General features: G+C 44.9%; 1 non-coding gene across 1 annotated transcript; it reads left to right on the top strand.

Annotated features, from left to right (window-relative positions):
* The first annotated feature begins 9,160 nt into the window (after positions 1 to 9,160).
* Positions 9,161 to 9,484, top strand: LOC144594993 (small Cajal body-specific RNA 2). Its single transcript, XR_013547448.1, has one exon.
* The last annotated feature ends 5,208 nt before the right edge of the window (positions 9,485 to 14,692 follow it).

Here is a 14,692-nt window from a genome sequence, read left to right as displayed (position 1 = left end):
TATCACTCCTTCATAATCTTTCTCTTGAACAGACATAATCTGTTCAATTGCCATCTCCCTTTCCCCATCCCCCACCTCCAGCCCCCCATCCTTTCTCCCTCTCCTCTTGCCTCTTCCACCCAACCACTTCCACTCCTCCAACCTGCTCTCTTCCTCCCTGCAGCCCCCTTCCCCTCGCCCACCCCTCCATTTTCTCCTTCCCAGACCCTCTCTCTCTCCTCTGCGCCTTCTCCCTTCAGCCTTCTCCTGGTTGTACTAAATTACCACTATAGCATTACCTTTTCCATTGTGCCCTGTCCGTGCTCTCCTACATCCCTTCCTCCTGAACCCCCAAAATCATTGTGTGGTTCCCCTCTTCACCACCACAGCCATTCCTATCCCTGTTGGAGGAAGAGAGGTGCACCTTGACCATTAGATCTCGCCTAGATTACGGCTCCTTTGGATAATGTGACAAGCACAATGTCATGGGTTGCTGGGGAAATGTCCTCACTAGGTGAGCTGAGCAGACCTGGCCTGTTTGTCTGATGTGTAGTGTGATAGCTTCTGTTGTCAAGCACTGCTGTTGGCTCCTGTGAGTTGATGCATGTCTTAGTAGTATTTCCATATTTTGTTGATTACTTCTCAGTTGTAACCACAATTTCTGAAAATAAACCAGTAACACTTTCAAAGGCAAACACTCTCTCCTCTCACTCATTGTTCCATTATTGTTTGACTTACATTAGAAAGCCCTCACATAAAGTTGACTCTTGGTTAACCCCTCAATTTGAGAACCGTTCTGTTTGATGTGAAAATTGTGCTATCCCTGTTATATAAGAAAGTTGAGCAGGAAACTAGGCAATTCCAGATCAGGTAGCCTACTTTCTGTTAAATTACTTTCATTTATCATCACAAACAGGCTGAATATTTTCAATTGATTAGAGTCAGTCAGAAAATGATTTATAAAGCACAGACCATGCTTGATGGATCTGGTAGAATGTTTTGAAGAGGAGATTAATGATGCGGACAGTGCAATATTTTGGTGTTATATTTATATGGACATCCATATGCATTTGAAGAAGAGATTTCAGTAAATTTGCTCATGAAATGTAATTGAATTTGTGACCTAGATGATAACTAGGTTGAAAAGCAGTAATCAGGGTAGCAACTTAAGCAAAACACAGAGTGCTAGAGGAACTCAGCTGGTCAGACAGCATATGTGGAGGGAACTGACATGAAATTTCAGATTGGACCCTCCACAGTCACTGCCTGACCCACTGAATTCTTTTGATTTTTGTTCAAGATTCCAGCATCTGCAGTTTTGTGAATCTCTTGGTTCATACTTCAATAGATAGGATTTAATTAGTGAATTCAAGCTTTTGCAACTGACTGAGATAAAGGGTCTCCAATGATACTAAGGTAGGTAATGTAAGCAGTATGATTTGAGATATTAAAGTATGATGTTAGTAGATTAAGTTGATGAATAAAACTCCGGCAATGGAAGTCAATGTATGCCCATGTGTGGTTAGTCAAATGGAACCCAAAAATACAATTCAGAGGAAGTTATAACAACATGGACTCTGAAGCCTTTGTTGCCATTCAATGGGATAGGTACCCTTGAACAACAAGACTTTTACATCTGTCACTACATAAAGATACATTTTCTCCTATTATTGCTACTAAAGTAGAATATTTCTAATTTTTCCACGTTGTATTCCATCTTCCATTCTCTCACCAAATCACCTATCCTGCCAATGTCCCCTGAACACAAGAAACAGGAGCAGGAGTCAGCCACCAGGCCCCTCAGGCCTGTCTCGTCATCCAATACTGGATGATCATGGCTGATCTTCTGTACTAGCCTCAACTTCTCTTCTGTGCCAGTTCCCCATCTCCTTTAACTGCTTGATCCTTCAAATATTCATCTATCTCCACTTTAAATATATCTAATGATTGAGCCTCCACCAGTTCCAGTGGCGGAGAATTCCAGAGATTTACTACCCTCTGACAAGAAATTTCTTCATACCTGTTTTAAATGACTCCCCCCCCCCCCCCCCCCCTGTTTTGTAACAATGTAGCTTTGTTTGTGATTCTCCCATCAGTGAAAACATTTCAACATCCACCAGCCAACATGTTGGAATGAGACCACCTCACATTCTTTCAAACCCCATGGGATAAAGACCCAAACTGAAGGGTCCCAATCAGAAACACCATCTGTGCATTCCCTCCACAAATGTTGCCCTACCTGCTGAATTTTTTGTTGTGTGTTTGACTGTCACCAAAGCAATTCAACCATTTTCTAGGTAAGGGGACCAAAACTACACAGAACTCCAGCGTTTGGTCTTACCAAATCCTGTACAACTGTAACAAAACCTCCCTATTCTTAAACATGAGCCCTTGCAATAAAGACCAACATCTTAATGATTTGTTGGACCTGTCTGTTAACTTTTTATGATTTATGCACGAGAACACTTAGATCCCTCTGAACTTCAGTCTATTGCACTCTCTCCATTTAGATAATAATCTACCTTTTGACTCGTCTTACTGAAGTGCATGACCTCAGGTTCACACATTAAACACCATTTGCCAGGCTTTCACCCCCTCACTCAATCTTTCTCCGTCCCATTGCAGAATCGCAATGTTTCCTCACAACACGTCCATCCGTCCATTTTGTATCATCAACAAAGTTGCAAACCTTACATTTTGCTTCCTCCTCTAGGCCATTAACGTAAATAGTAAACAATTGAAGGCCAAGATCTGATCCATGGGGCACCCCACTAGTTACATTCCTCAACCTTGAACTTTGCATCTTCCAAAGAGTAGGTTGTTGACTGAAGGAAGCAGAGGGGGGAGGGGCAGTGATGGGGAAGAGTGTGCACAGCTGTATAGTCATCCAAGGATCTAAACTAATCTAAATCCTCTTCACAACTCCTATCCAGAAAAATTGAACATATTACACCTGACCCAAATCATTGCTATAGATTGTGTGGGGCTCCAGTACTGATTCCACCGGCATCTCACTATCCACAGGCTCCCAACCCCTACATCAGGAGTTCGGAAACTGCTTGCATCTATTCCACAACAAGTCATAACAGGTCATCTGGAAAAATAAGACTGGGCAGAGGGAACGGATTTATTACAGAAATCATGCTGACAAATCTGTTGAAATGTTTTGAGGTTGTAACTAGTTGAATAGATTATTATAAACCTGTAAACATGCACTGTTTTAGGTTTAGATTTATTATTTTCACATGTACCAAGGTACAGTGAAAAGCTTTGTTTTGCATGCTATCCAAACAGATCAGACATACCATGCATAAATACAATCAGATCAAACTCAAGTACAATAGATAGAGCAGAGGGAGAGATTCAGAGTGCAGAATATAATTCTCAACATTGTAATACACTGCCATGAATTGAAGATTGATTAACAGACAAAACATAGAATAGAAATAAAATAGATAATTTTCAGGTTGTGAGGCTGTGATGAATGAGTTACCACAGTTTCAGATCCTTGGGGCATTGAGACTGGATGTGAGCCAAGAGGAGCTGTTCAAAAAGGATGAGTTGCATCTGAATAGCACTGAGACCAATGGCCCAGTAAGTGGGTGCATTGCTGCGGTTGCGAAGGGTTGATATCTAATTGACAGGTGGATGGACACCTGCATATGTCATAGGAAAGGGGAATGAGATGTGCAAAGCATTGGGAGCATATTTGAAAAGGAGAACAGTGTTTGATGGATGCAGATGAAGGAATACCCTGAGGAGAACAAAGGTTTAGAATGCGTGTGCTTAAATGCAGAAAGTGAGTTGGATAATGTTTGTGAACTGCATCAGAGTTAGGGTTAGTTCAGCCAGAGCAATTTGTTAGCCAAGGACTGGCTGGAGCAATTCATTAACCAGAGCAATTGCCCAACCCCAATGCACACTCAAATAGCCTTCTTGGGATATAATGTGGCGATAAGCATCCTTCAATATTTTTTGGACTCCACAAGCAGGAAAATATTGCTGGATCGCATTCCAGGGAATGAGCTTGGCCTCACATATAAGCAACAGAACACCAGAGACCCATGATTGGTAGATCATAAGGATTGGATTCATAATGAGGAGGGGCAAACTAAAAAATATTAATTGTACCAAGCTAACTTTGATGGGGTGAGAAGGGAGCAAGCAAGGATAAAGGTGAATCAAGTGTTATCAGATAAAAGTGTAATGAAACAAGAGAAGAAAAGGAAGCAAACTCAGAGAACTCCGATGGACAAACAAGGGAGAGCAGATAATGAAACAATGTGTGTCAGCTAAATAATTCAAGTGAGAGCCAAGCTTAATGTGTAATTGAGAGGGGAGATGAAAAGAAAATAAGATGGGCTGAGAACACATGACGGTTAAAAGAAATCTAAAATGCAAATGGAGCAGGAGAAAGAAGAGGAGGGTGTGGAACAGAGGGTCGGGGGTCGCTATGGATCCACAGCCTCACCTCTCGGCTAAGTGGAGGGAGCAGGAGGAATTCCTCCAAAACATTTGTATCTTTGTATCTATCTAAATGTTTTTTGAAAGTCTTAATTATATCTTCTATAGTTTCCTCTGACAGCTCATTCTAGATACCCTCTGAGTGAAAAGGTTGCCGTGAGGTCCCTCTTAAATCTCACCTCTCACCCCAAGTCTATGCCCTCGAATTTTAGAATCATCTATCCTGGGTGTTTAAATTACCCATACCCCTCATGACCTTTTACACCTCAATGAATGCCCCTCATACTCACATTTACCTCATTAAGGTCTCCCCCTCCTAAGATCCAAAGAAAAACTTCCCAGCCTATTCAGCCTCTCCCTATAATTCAAACCCACAAGTTCCAGTGACATACTGACCATATTGTATTTCATTCTCAACATTCAACCTCAAAAATGTATTTTATAAAAAAACGCTGAGAAAGATTTGCATTTATAGAGATGGTTTAATGGACAGAATGTCTAAAGTACATTACAGACAAATGTTTGAATGTAAATTGCAGGTAATTTGTGAAGAAAAGCAAAGTTTGCCTTTGCAGGAGAGCCATGTAACTTTACCTGAACATCACCAGGACACCAGGAATTAAATTATAAAGAAATGTTAAATTAACACTTTTTCCCCCCAGAAATATAGCTTAAGGACTGATTTGACTGAGATTTTTCAAATGTTGAAAGGAATTGGTGCAGAACCTGGCGACCTGGCGAGCTGGTGCTCAGAGAACAACCTGTCCCTAAACACAACTAAGACCAAGGAGCTAATTATCAACTTTAGAAGGTCACAGAATGCAGAATACGCTCCAGTCTTCGTCAACGGGGACAGAGTGGTGAGAGTGTCCAGCTTCAGGTTTCTGGGCACGCACATTTCGGAGGACCTCACATGGTCCACTAACACCGCTGCGCTAGTCAAGAAAGCACAGTAACGGCTGTTTTTCCTGAGAACGCTGAAAAAGGTTGGTCTGGCCCATCAGTTACTGATGACCTTCTACCGCTGCACCACAGAGAGCATACTGACATACGGCATCTATGTGTGGTATCTCAGCTGCGCGGCAGCGGATAGGAGAGCTCTTCAGCGGGTCGTCTGCAGAGCGCAGAGGACCATTGGGATACAGCTACCAACCCTGGAGGACATCTACAAAACACGCTGCCTCAGGAAAGCCACCTGCATTAATAGGACTCCACACACCCAGTCTGTTTGAACTACTTCCATCTGGCAGACGTTATAAGGCCTATGCCCGCACCTCCAGACTACGAAACAGCTTTATTCCTAGAGCTATAGCTGCTCTGAATTGGACCTGCTGAAAGCCTGCCATGATCTGTCTCTGCCCCCACAGGCATCTGGCCCTGCATGAACTTTTTTTTTGCACTTTACCTTGTTTCCTTTCCGCCCCCCCCTCCCCCCTTGTTGTTTTTATTTTCGGCGTGATTTATTTATTTATTTTATAGCATCGATATGGAAGTGGCATTCTTAATCTCGTTGTACTTGTACAATGACAATAAAGATATTGTATTGTATTGTTTTGGTAGGTTCATGGGATTATTTATCTGTGGTAATTTAGGATATAGGAATATAATCTTAAAAACAGTCAGACATTTTTGGGGAGAAGTAATGAAGTAGATTTAGATTTTAGATTTAGTTTTAGAGATACAGCGCGAAAACAGGCCCTTGGTTGAAACAGGCCCTTGGTTGAAACAGGCCCAGACTGGTTGAGAAGCTGCTGGAACTGGGGATTAGCACTCCTCTGTGTGCCTGGGTCCTGGACTTTCTCACCGCCAGGCCCCAAGTGGTCAGGATGGGGGAACACACATCTAGCTCCCTCACCCTGAACATAGGATCCCCCCAGGGCTGCGTCCTTAGCCCCCTACTGTACTCCCTGTACACACATGACTGTGGGGCCAGGTTCAGCTCAAACTCCATCATCAAGTTTGCTGATGACACTGTGGTGGTGGGCCGGATCTCCAACAACGATGAGAAGGCCTACCGGGAGGAGGTGGCTGATCTGGCACTCTGGTGTCAGGACAATAGCCTCCTCTTGAATGACACTAAAACAAAAGAGCTGATTGTGGACTTCAGAAGGGCTAAACATCCAAGGACGTACACGCCACTGGAGATAAATGGGTCTATTGTGGATAGGGTGAGCAGTTTTAAATACTTGGGAGTCCGCATCGCACATTGGGCAATGCACATTGCCGCACTGGTGGGTAAGGCTAAGCAGCGCCTTTACCACCTTAGACAACTGAGGACATTCAGAGTGTCTCTGAGGATCCTTCATTGCTTCTACTCTGGGGCTGTAGAGAGCATCCTGTCCGGCAACATTACAGTCTGGTTTGGGAACAGCTCTGCCCAGGACAGGATGGCCCTGCAGAGAGTAGTGCGTTCGGCAGAACGCACCATGGGAACTACACTCGTCCCCCTGCAGGACCTATACATCAGGAGGTGCAGATCCAGAGCAAGCAAGATCATGAGGGACCCCTGCCACCCCAGCAACGGACTGTTCCAGATGCTACGATCAGGCAAACGTCTCCGCTGTCACGCTGTGAAAACGGAGAGGATGAGACGGAGCTTTTTCCCACAGGCCATCAGGACTGTCAACTTTTATAACCCCAGAGACTAAATTTTTGTCGACACTAATAGTAACTTATTAACTTTATTTATATGCTGTAACTGTAATTCTTTTTGTGCACAACCCGCAGGCATTGCCACTTTCATTTCACTGCACATCGTGTATGTGTATGTGACAAATAAATTTGACTTGACGACTTGACTTGACTTGACTTCAGCCCACCGAGTCTGCGCTGCCCAGCGATCCCCGCACTATCCTACACACCCTAGGGACAATTTTTACATTTGCCCAGCCAATTAACCTACATACCTGTACGTCTTTGGAGTGTGGGAGGAAACCGAAGATCTCGGAGAAAACCCACGCAGGTCACGGGAAGAACGTACAAATTCCGTACAGACGGCACCCGTAGTCAGGATCGAACCTGAGTCTCCGGCGCTGCATTCGCTGTAAGGCAGCAACTCTACAACTCTACATCTTCATTGTGGGAGTAATAAACTACATTACTACAAAAAGTAATGGTGAGATCTCAATCAATAATTTCATAATATTTTTGTTTGCTGGATATGAATAATCAAGGGATGTTGGGCTAGTTGGAAGGTTGGTGTTTGCATCCACGGCAATTTTCTTCAGAGGTTATGGTTGCTTTCCCTCCAATTATCTGCAGACTCTGACAGAGGAAGGGCAGATGATAGTATGGGACCTTTTGGTTGTTAGTGAAATTGTGAGTCCATCTGCTGTTTTCAAAAGGTCTCTATGTGTTCCCATCCTATAGCTGCTCCAAGATTTCCTAGATGTCCTCATTCTTCAGGGAATAGGGGTTCCACTCTCCCATTATAGATGAGGCCCTCACTCATGTCTCAGTACTCCGCAGCTGTGCCCTTGCTCTCCCTTCCCCTAGTCGCAACAGAGACAGTCCCCCTAGTCCTTACCATTCACCCCATCAGCCGTCTCATACAACACATACAACACATAATCCTCCGAAATTTTTGCCACCTCCGACTGGATCCCAACATTAGTCACATCTTCCCATCTCCACCCCTTTCCTCCTTCTACAGAGACCGCCCCCTCCGCAACTCCCTGGTTAACTTATCCCTTCCCACCCAAACCACCCCCAGGTATCTTCCCCTGCAACCGCAGAAGAATCGACACCTGTCCCTATAACTCCTCCCTCGACTCTGTCCAGGGAGCCCAACAGTCCTTTCAGGTTAGGCAGAGGTTCACATGCACCTCCTCCAACCTCATCTACTGTATCCGTGGTTCAAGATGTGGACGTCGGCGTCCACATCGGCGAGACCAAACAGACTGGGCGATCGTTTCGCTGAACACCTTCACTCAGTCCGCCTGAACCTCACCAGCTTCTCGTTTTCACCCAACAAACAGCTAACAATGGCCTGTTTCCTTTATCATCGTTACTTTTTTGCATATCTTTTATTCATTGTTCTTTATCTCTCCACATAATCGTCTCTCTCTCGTTTCCCTTTCCTGCGACTTTCAGTCTGAAGAAGGGTTTCGACCCAAAACGTCCTTCTCTCCAGAGATGCTGCCTGTCCCGCTGAGTTACTCCAGCTTTTTGTGTCTATCTGCATGCTTTCCTAGTTGCTCCTCCACCAATTTGTTTGATCACAGGCAGGGATACCCAAGGTGTCTCTTTTTTTTCCGCGGAACTTAAATTATCACACCTCTCTTCGAAATATTTTTGTCGTTTACAATCCGACGACTCACAATATACATTGTACACTTATTTCCCCGAAATTGATATTAATTAACGTTCATTCATTAACGTTCCCCTTCCTTTTTAAAATAATCATAAATTAATCACCGTCTGTTTTTTTGTGTAATCTGCTCAAATTCGGGGTTTGCTATTTTTTTTAAATACCAATCTTCAATTAGTCTCCATCAATTTTGTTTTAGATTATATCTGAAATATCGTCTCAGAAAATACGAGTCCCAGCTTGACCCGCCGCTGTGGGGCGCTCCTGCTGGGAGGTCTGGTAAACCAGAGGGCGTGGGGCTTCCTCTTTCAGCCACGGCAACTTTGTGTCGTCAGTGGGAAGGAATAAAAGAGGCGGTCGACGAGGAGGCGACCATTTTAAGGGCGACGCGGTGCGAGGTGTGTGTGTATGTGCGAGAGAGAGAGAGAGAGAAAGAGAGAGAGAATGAGTGAGAGAATGAGTGAGCGAGAGTGTGGATGATGGAGTGAATGTGGGAGAGAAAGTGCGAGAGTGTGGCCAGGCCGCGTCGCCCACCCACTACTTACACTGATCTTATTTGATCGGCCGGTGAGCCCGGGCCCCGGGCCGAAGTGATGAGAAGTCCGCGCGCGAGCTGTTGGCTGTGAGCGATGCGGCGGCGAAGCCCCGGGACCAGCGGAGGTGATGAACCGATCAGATAGACGAGGCTCGGGCTCTGCCCGGCCGCTGAGTTAAGAGGCGATTCTGATCCGCAAATTCCCGGTGGTCTGAGCCGGGGGGTGGGGGGGGGGGAGAGATAGATGGTGGTTAAAGGAGCCCAAAGCAAGGAGTAAAACTACACGCCGCACGCTTCAGCCTTCCCCGCAAAATGCCCATCCTTCAGGGGGAGACACAAGAGGCTGAAGCTGTTGGTAGTTGCGCTGTTAATGATGATCTCCGCGTACCTTCCTCCACTCCAGACAAATTAGAGTGGTCGAGTAATTTATTTTTTCAAACGTGTTTTAAGGTTAGTCAAGAGAAGAGGAATATTTTAAAATGTTCCAGCAATGATGTGAGTGCATTGTGTTCGAGACCTCTCCTGGACTTGCTTTGTTTCTATCTAGTGTTTTATTTCTCCATTACACTCTACCCTCCATCTTTGTTCTCTTGCCATTTTCCAACGCAATGAGTAACAGCGTTCAGGGCCTCACAATGAAATGAACAATGTCCGATATCTTTCCCGTTTGTGTCAATACTTGACAGTTTTGATTACAAAAATAAACAATTGATAATAACAAGTTCTCACACCTGGGCTGTTCCAACATTTTTTAAATTGTAAAATTCAAGCCTCTAGTGTTTTGTATATCTTGGAGATCCTACATTATTTTCCCCTCGACCAATCTTCATTCATCTTATTTGCTCCAGGCAGAGAAATTAATTAACACTATCTGGGATGGCTCCATGGTAAAATTAATCAGGCCAAAACAATTATAAATTATGTTATTCATTGGTTATAGTAAATTAAGGAGTGGGGGGTGCATTGTGATTGAAGGAAATGTCAACTCTTGCATGCAAGCTCAGTGGACTATTTCTGTACAACTGATAATCGGGGGTGAGCATGGTGATTACTGGACTGCAAGAAAATAATTTAATTTGCACATCGCACATGGTGAGACCGCACCTGGAGTATTGTGTGCAGTTTTGGTCTCCTAACCTGAGGAAAGACGTTCCTGCCTTAGAGGGAGTACAGAGAAGGTTCACCAGATTGATCCCTGGGATGGCGGGACTTTCATATGAGGATAGACTGGGCTTGTACTCGCTGCAATTTAGAAGACTGAGGGGGGATCTTATAGAAACATATAAAATTCTTAAGGGGTTGGAGAGGCTAGATGCGGGAAGATTGTTCCCGATGTTGGGGGAGTCCAGAACCAGGGGTCACAGCTTAAGGATAAGGGGGAAGTCTTTTAGGACCGAGATGAGAAAACATTTCTTCACACAGAGTGGTGAGTGGAATTCTCTGCCACAGAAGGTAGTTGAGGCCAGTTCATTGGCTATATTTAAGAGGGAGTTAGATGTGGCCCTTTTTTCTAAAGGGATCACGGGGTATGGAGAGAAGGCAGGTACAGGCTACTGAGCTGGATGATCAGCCATGATCATATTGAATGGCGGTGCAGGCTCGAATGGCCTACTCCTGCACCTATTTTCTATGTGACAATAAAGCACCATTGAAAAGGGAATTTCAGGAAAACTAGTGCAAAATTAATATCCCCTTCTGTTCCTAAAGACGCAGTGGCATTGGTCCACATCCCAAAGACAGACAACAGATCCTGGGCAACTTCAAAGTCAGAATGGGAAGAGATGCAATACTGGCAAAGCGTGATTGAGAAGGGGGGTATTGGGAAGGTCATCTCCAAAGGGATTCTTCTGATAAAATACTTGGAGCACAGACATCATTTCTTGACGGGCATCCACACTTTGTTTCTATAGAGGGACAGGAATAAGAACTTAACTCAACACCTTCAGTTAAATTGATAGAGCAAGGAACCCAAAAGATATCTGCGTCACCTGTATCACGATAGATGCCAATAAATTATTAAACACCACTTAATTGCTCTCTTTATCTATGTCAAACTGGTCTTGAAATACCATTCAAATGTACCTCGGCACCATTCCCCAACTCTTCACTACTTTGGCAACTGCATCAGGGCTGCCACTTGCACTCGCACAGAACTTATTGATTTCATTAACTTTACCACTAACTTCTACCCTGCCTTCAAATTCACTTGGATTGTTTCTGATACCTCCCTCCCCTTTCTCAACCTCCCTGTCTCCATCACAGAGGTCAGACTTTATACTAACTAAAAATCCCAATGAATACACCTTCCACCCTGTCCTTTACAAGGCTGCCATCCCTTATTCTAATTTTCTCTGTCTTTGCCGCATCTGCTCCCGAAGTGAGGCTTTCCACTCTAGGACATTCAAGATATCCTCTTCAGTAAACATAGTTTTCCCCCTGCTGTTGTGGATGGAGCCCTCACCAGTGTCCTCTGTGGCCCGCTATCGTGCTTTCAGTCCCCCTCTCTCCAGAGTAAGGATTTTCCCTGGTCTTTACCTTTTACCCCACCAGTTCTGCATCCAACACATTATTCTCCATCATTTCTCCACTCATGCAAACCCACCAACAGTCACATCTTTGCATCCCCACCCATTTCATAGAGATCACTCCACAATTCCTTGGTTCATTCATCCCTTCCCAACCAACCCACCCAGGTACTTTACCCTGCAACCGCAGATGTCTCTACACCACGTCTAACATTCCATCCAAAGACCCCAATGGCCCTTCCTGGTGAGACAGATGGTCACATGCACCTCTTCAAATCTCATCTACTGCATTTGGTGCTACCAATTTGGTCGCCTTTACATCAGCGAGACCAAGCATAGATTAGATGACAGTTTCACTGAACATTTCCACACTCTCTCAACCCTGCTGGATCTCCCAGTTGCTACCCTTTTTAACTCCCATATTGATTTTTTTTCTCCTTGGCCTCATCCGTTGCCAGTGAGGCCACATCAAGTGTTTCATTAGTGTAAGAAAATAACTACAGATGCTGGTACAAATCGAGGGTATTCACAAAATGCTGGAGTAACTCAGCAGGTCAGGCAGCATCTCACAAGAGAAGGAATGGGTGATGTTTCGGCTCGAGACCCTTCTTCAGACTGATGTCAGGGGGGTGGGACAAAGGAAGGATATAGGTGGAGACAGGAAGACTGGGAGATCTGGGAAGGGGAAGAGAGGGACTAAAGTTGGAGAAGTCGATGTTCATACCACTCGGCTGCAAGCTGCCCAGGCGAAATATGAAGTGCTGTTCCTCCAATTTCCGGTGGGCCTCACTATGGCACTGGAGGAGGTCCATGACAGAAAGGTCAGCCTGGGAATGGGAGGGGGAGTTGAAGTGCTCAGCCACCGGGAGATCAGATTGGTTAAGGCGGACTGAGCGCAGTTGTTGAGCAAAGCGATCGCCGAGCCTGCGTTTGGTTTTGCCGATTTAAAGAAGTTGACATCTAGAGCAGCGGATGCAGTAGATGAGGTTGGAGGAGGTGCAGGTGAACCTCTGTCTCACCTGGAAAGACTGGGTCCTTGGATGGAGTTGAGGGGGGAGGTAAAGGGACAGGTGTTGCATCTGCGGTTGCAGGGGAAAGTGCCCGGGGATGGGGTGGTTTGGGTAGGAAGGGACGAGTGGACCAGGGAGTTATGGAGGGAACGGTCTCTGCGGAACGTAGAAAGGGGATGGGAAGATATGGCCAGAGGTGGGTCCCGTTGTAGGTGACAGAAATGTTGGCGGATGATTTGTTGGACCTGCACCTCCTCCAACCTCATCTGCACCTCCTCCAACCTCATCTATTGCATCCGCTGCTCTAGCTGTCAACTTCTTTACATCGGCGAAACCAACCGCAGGCTGGCTGAACACTTCAACTCCCCCTCCCATTCCCAGTCTGACCTTTCTGTCATGGGCCTCCTCCAGTGCCATAGTGAGGCCCACTGGAAATTGGAGGAACAGCACCTCATATTTCGCCTGGGCAGCTTGCAGCCCAGTGGTATGAACATCGACTTCTCCAACTTTAGATAGTTCCTCTGCCCCTCTCTTCCCCTCCCCCTTTCCAGATCTCCCACTGTCTTCCTGTCTCCACCTATATCCTTCCTTTGTGTCCCCCTCCTGACATCAGTCTGAAGAAGGGTCTCGACCCGAAATGTCACCCATTCCTTCTCTCCTGAAATGCTGCCTGACCTGCTGAGTTACTCCAGCATTTTGTGAATAAATACCTTCAAGTGTTTCATTGTTAAATCTACCAAAATGGAACAATGAAATTATTACGTGCAGCAGCGGTAAAAAAGGTTTGTAAACACAGTACTCAATAGATAATACAAACAAACATTAAAAAAATGTAAACAATATTGTGCAAAAACAACAAAGACCCTAATGCAAAACGGTTCAGGTAATTTTTGTTGTTTGGAGCAATCAACATAAGAGCAAGGGTGGTATTGAAGTAAAGATCTTGGATCTTAATATGAACAGCAAGTGAACCTAGCTATAAACCTGCACTGTTTAGCTTATTGTCATGTGTACCCAGGTACGGTGAAAAGGTTTTTGTGTGCTATTCAGTCAGTGGAAAGACTAAACATTACAATCAAGCCATCCACAGTGTACAGATCAAGGGAATAATGTTTAGTGCAAGATAATGTCCAGTAAAGTCCGATTAAGGACAATCTCAGGGTACTCCAATGAGGTAGATGGTTGGTCAGGACCACTCTAGTTGGTAATATGATGGTTCAGTTGCCTGATAAATGCTGGGAAGCAAATCTGATTTCTCCAACTAAAAGTAATATCCTGCCTACTTTCTCTGTTTCCAGTGTCCCTCACTGGTGCACTTCCGTTTTCCCACCCCTACTCCTTTCTCCTTCGTACACACACCTCCCATACCCAAGTCCCCCATTTCTCACTTACTCCCCTTCTTTCCACGCTCTCATTCCCCTCTATGCAATCCTTCTCTCCAGCTTTACATTTAATTGCCCCTCTCCTCGTCTGACTCCCTTTTACTTCCTTTTCACCTCTAGTCACTCCACCCTATCTGCCAATCAAACCCCTCCCCCCACCTGTATCCATCTATCCCTTGGCAGGCTTTGTGCCACTCAAAAGTCTTTCTTTTTAAGACCCACCCCCCCCAAAGGCCTGAAAAAGGATCCCGACCCGAAATATCACCTGCCCATTTGTTCCACAGATGCTACCTAAACCCGCTGTGTTCCTTCAGCTTTTTTGTTTTGTTCAAGATTCCAACTTTTGCAGTTTCCAAAACTCAATTATCGGAAACTGGAGCATGAAAATCAGTTTCAATTAAACACTCTCAGTGATCTATGAAATGAGAATAGATCAACATTGTTCTTGTTAACAAATGCAGCTCAGTCATCAATTAAAAATTATAACT

Source organism: Rhinoraja longicauda, chromosome 6, assembly GCF_053455715.1.
Source record: "Rhinoraja longicauda isolate Sanriku21f chromosome 6, sRhiLon1.1, whole genome shotgun sequence".
NCBI lineage: Eukaryota > Metazoa > Chordata > Chondrichthyes > Rajiformes > Arhynchobatidae > Rhinoraja > Rhinoraja longicauda.
This window is presented reverse-complemented; position numbering and strand designations above follow the sequence as displayed.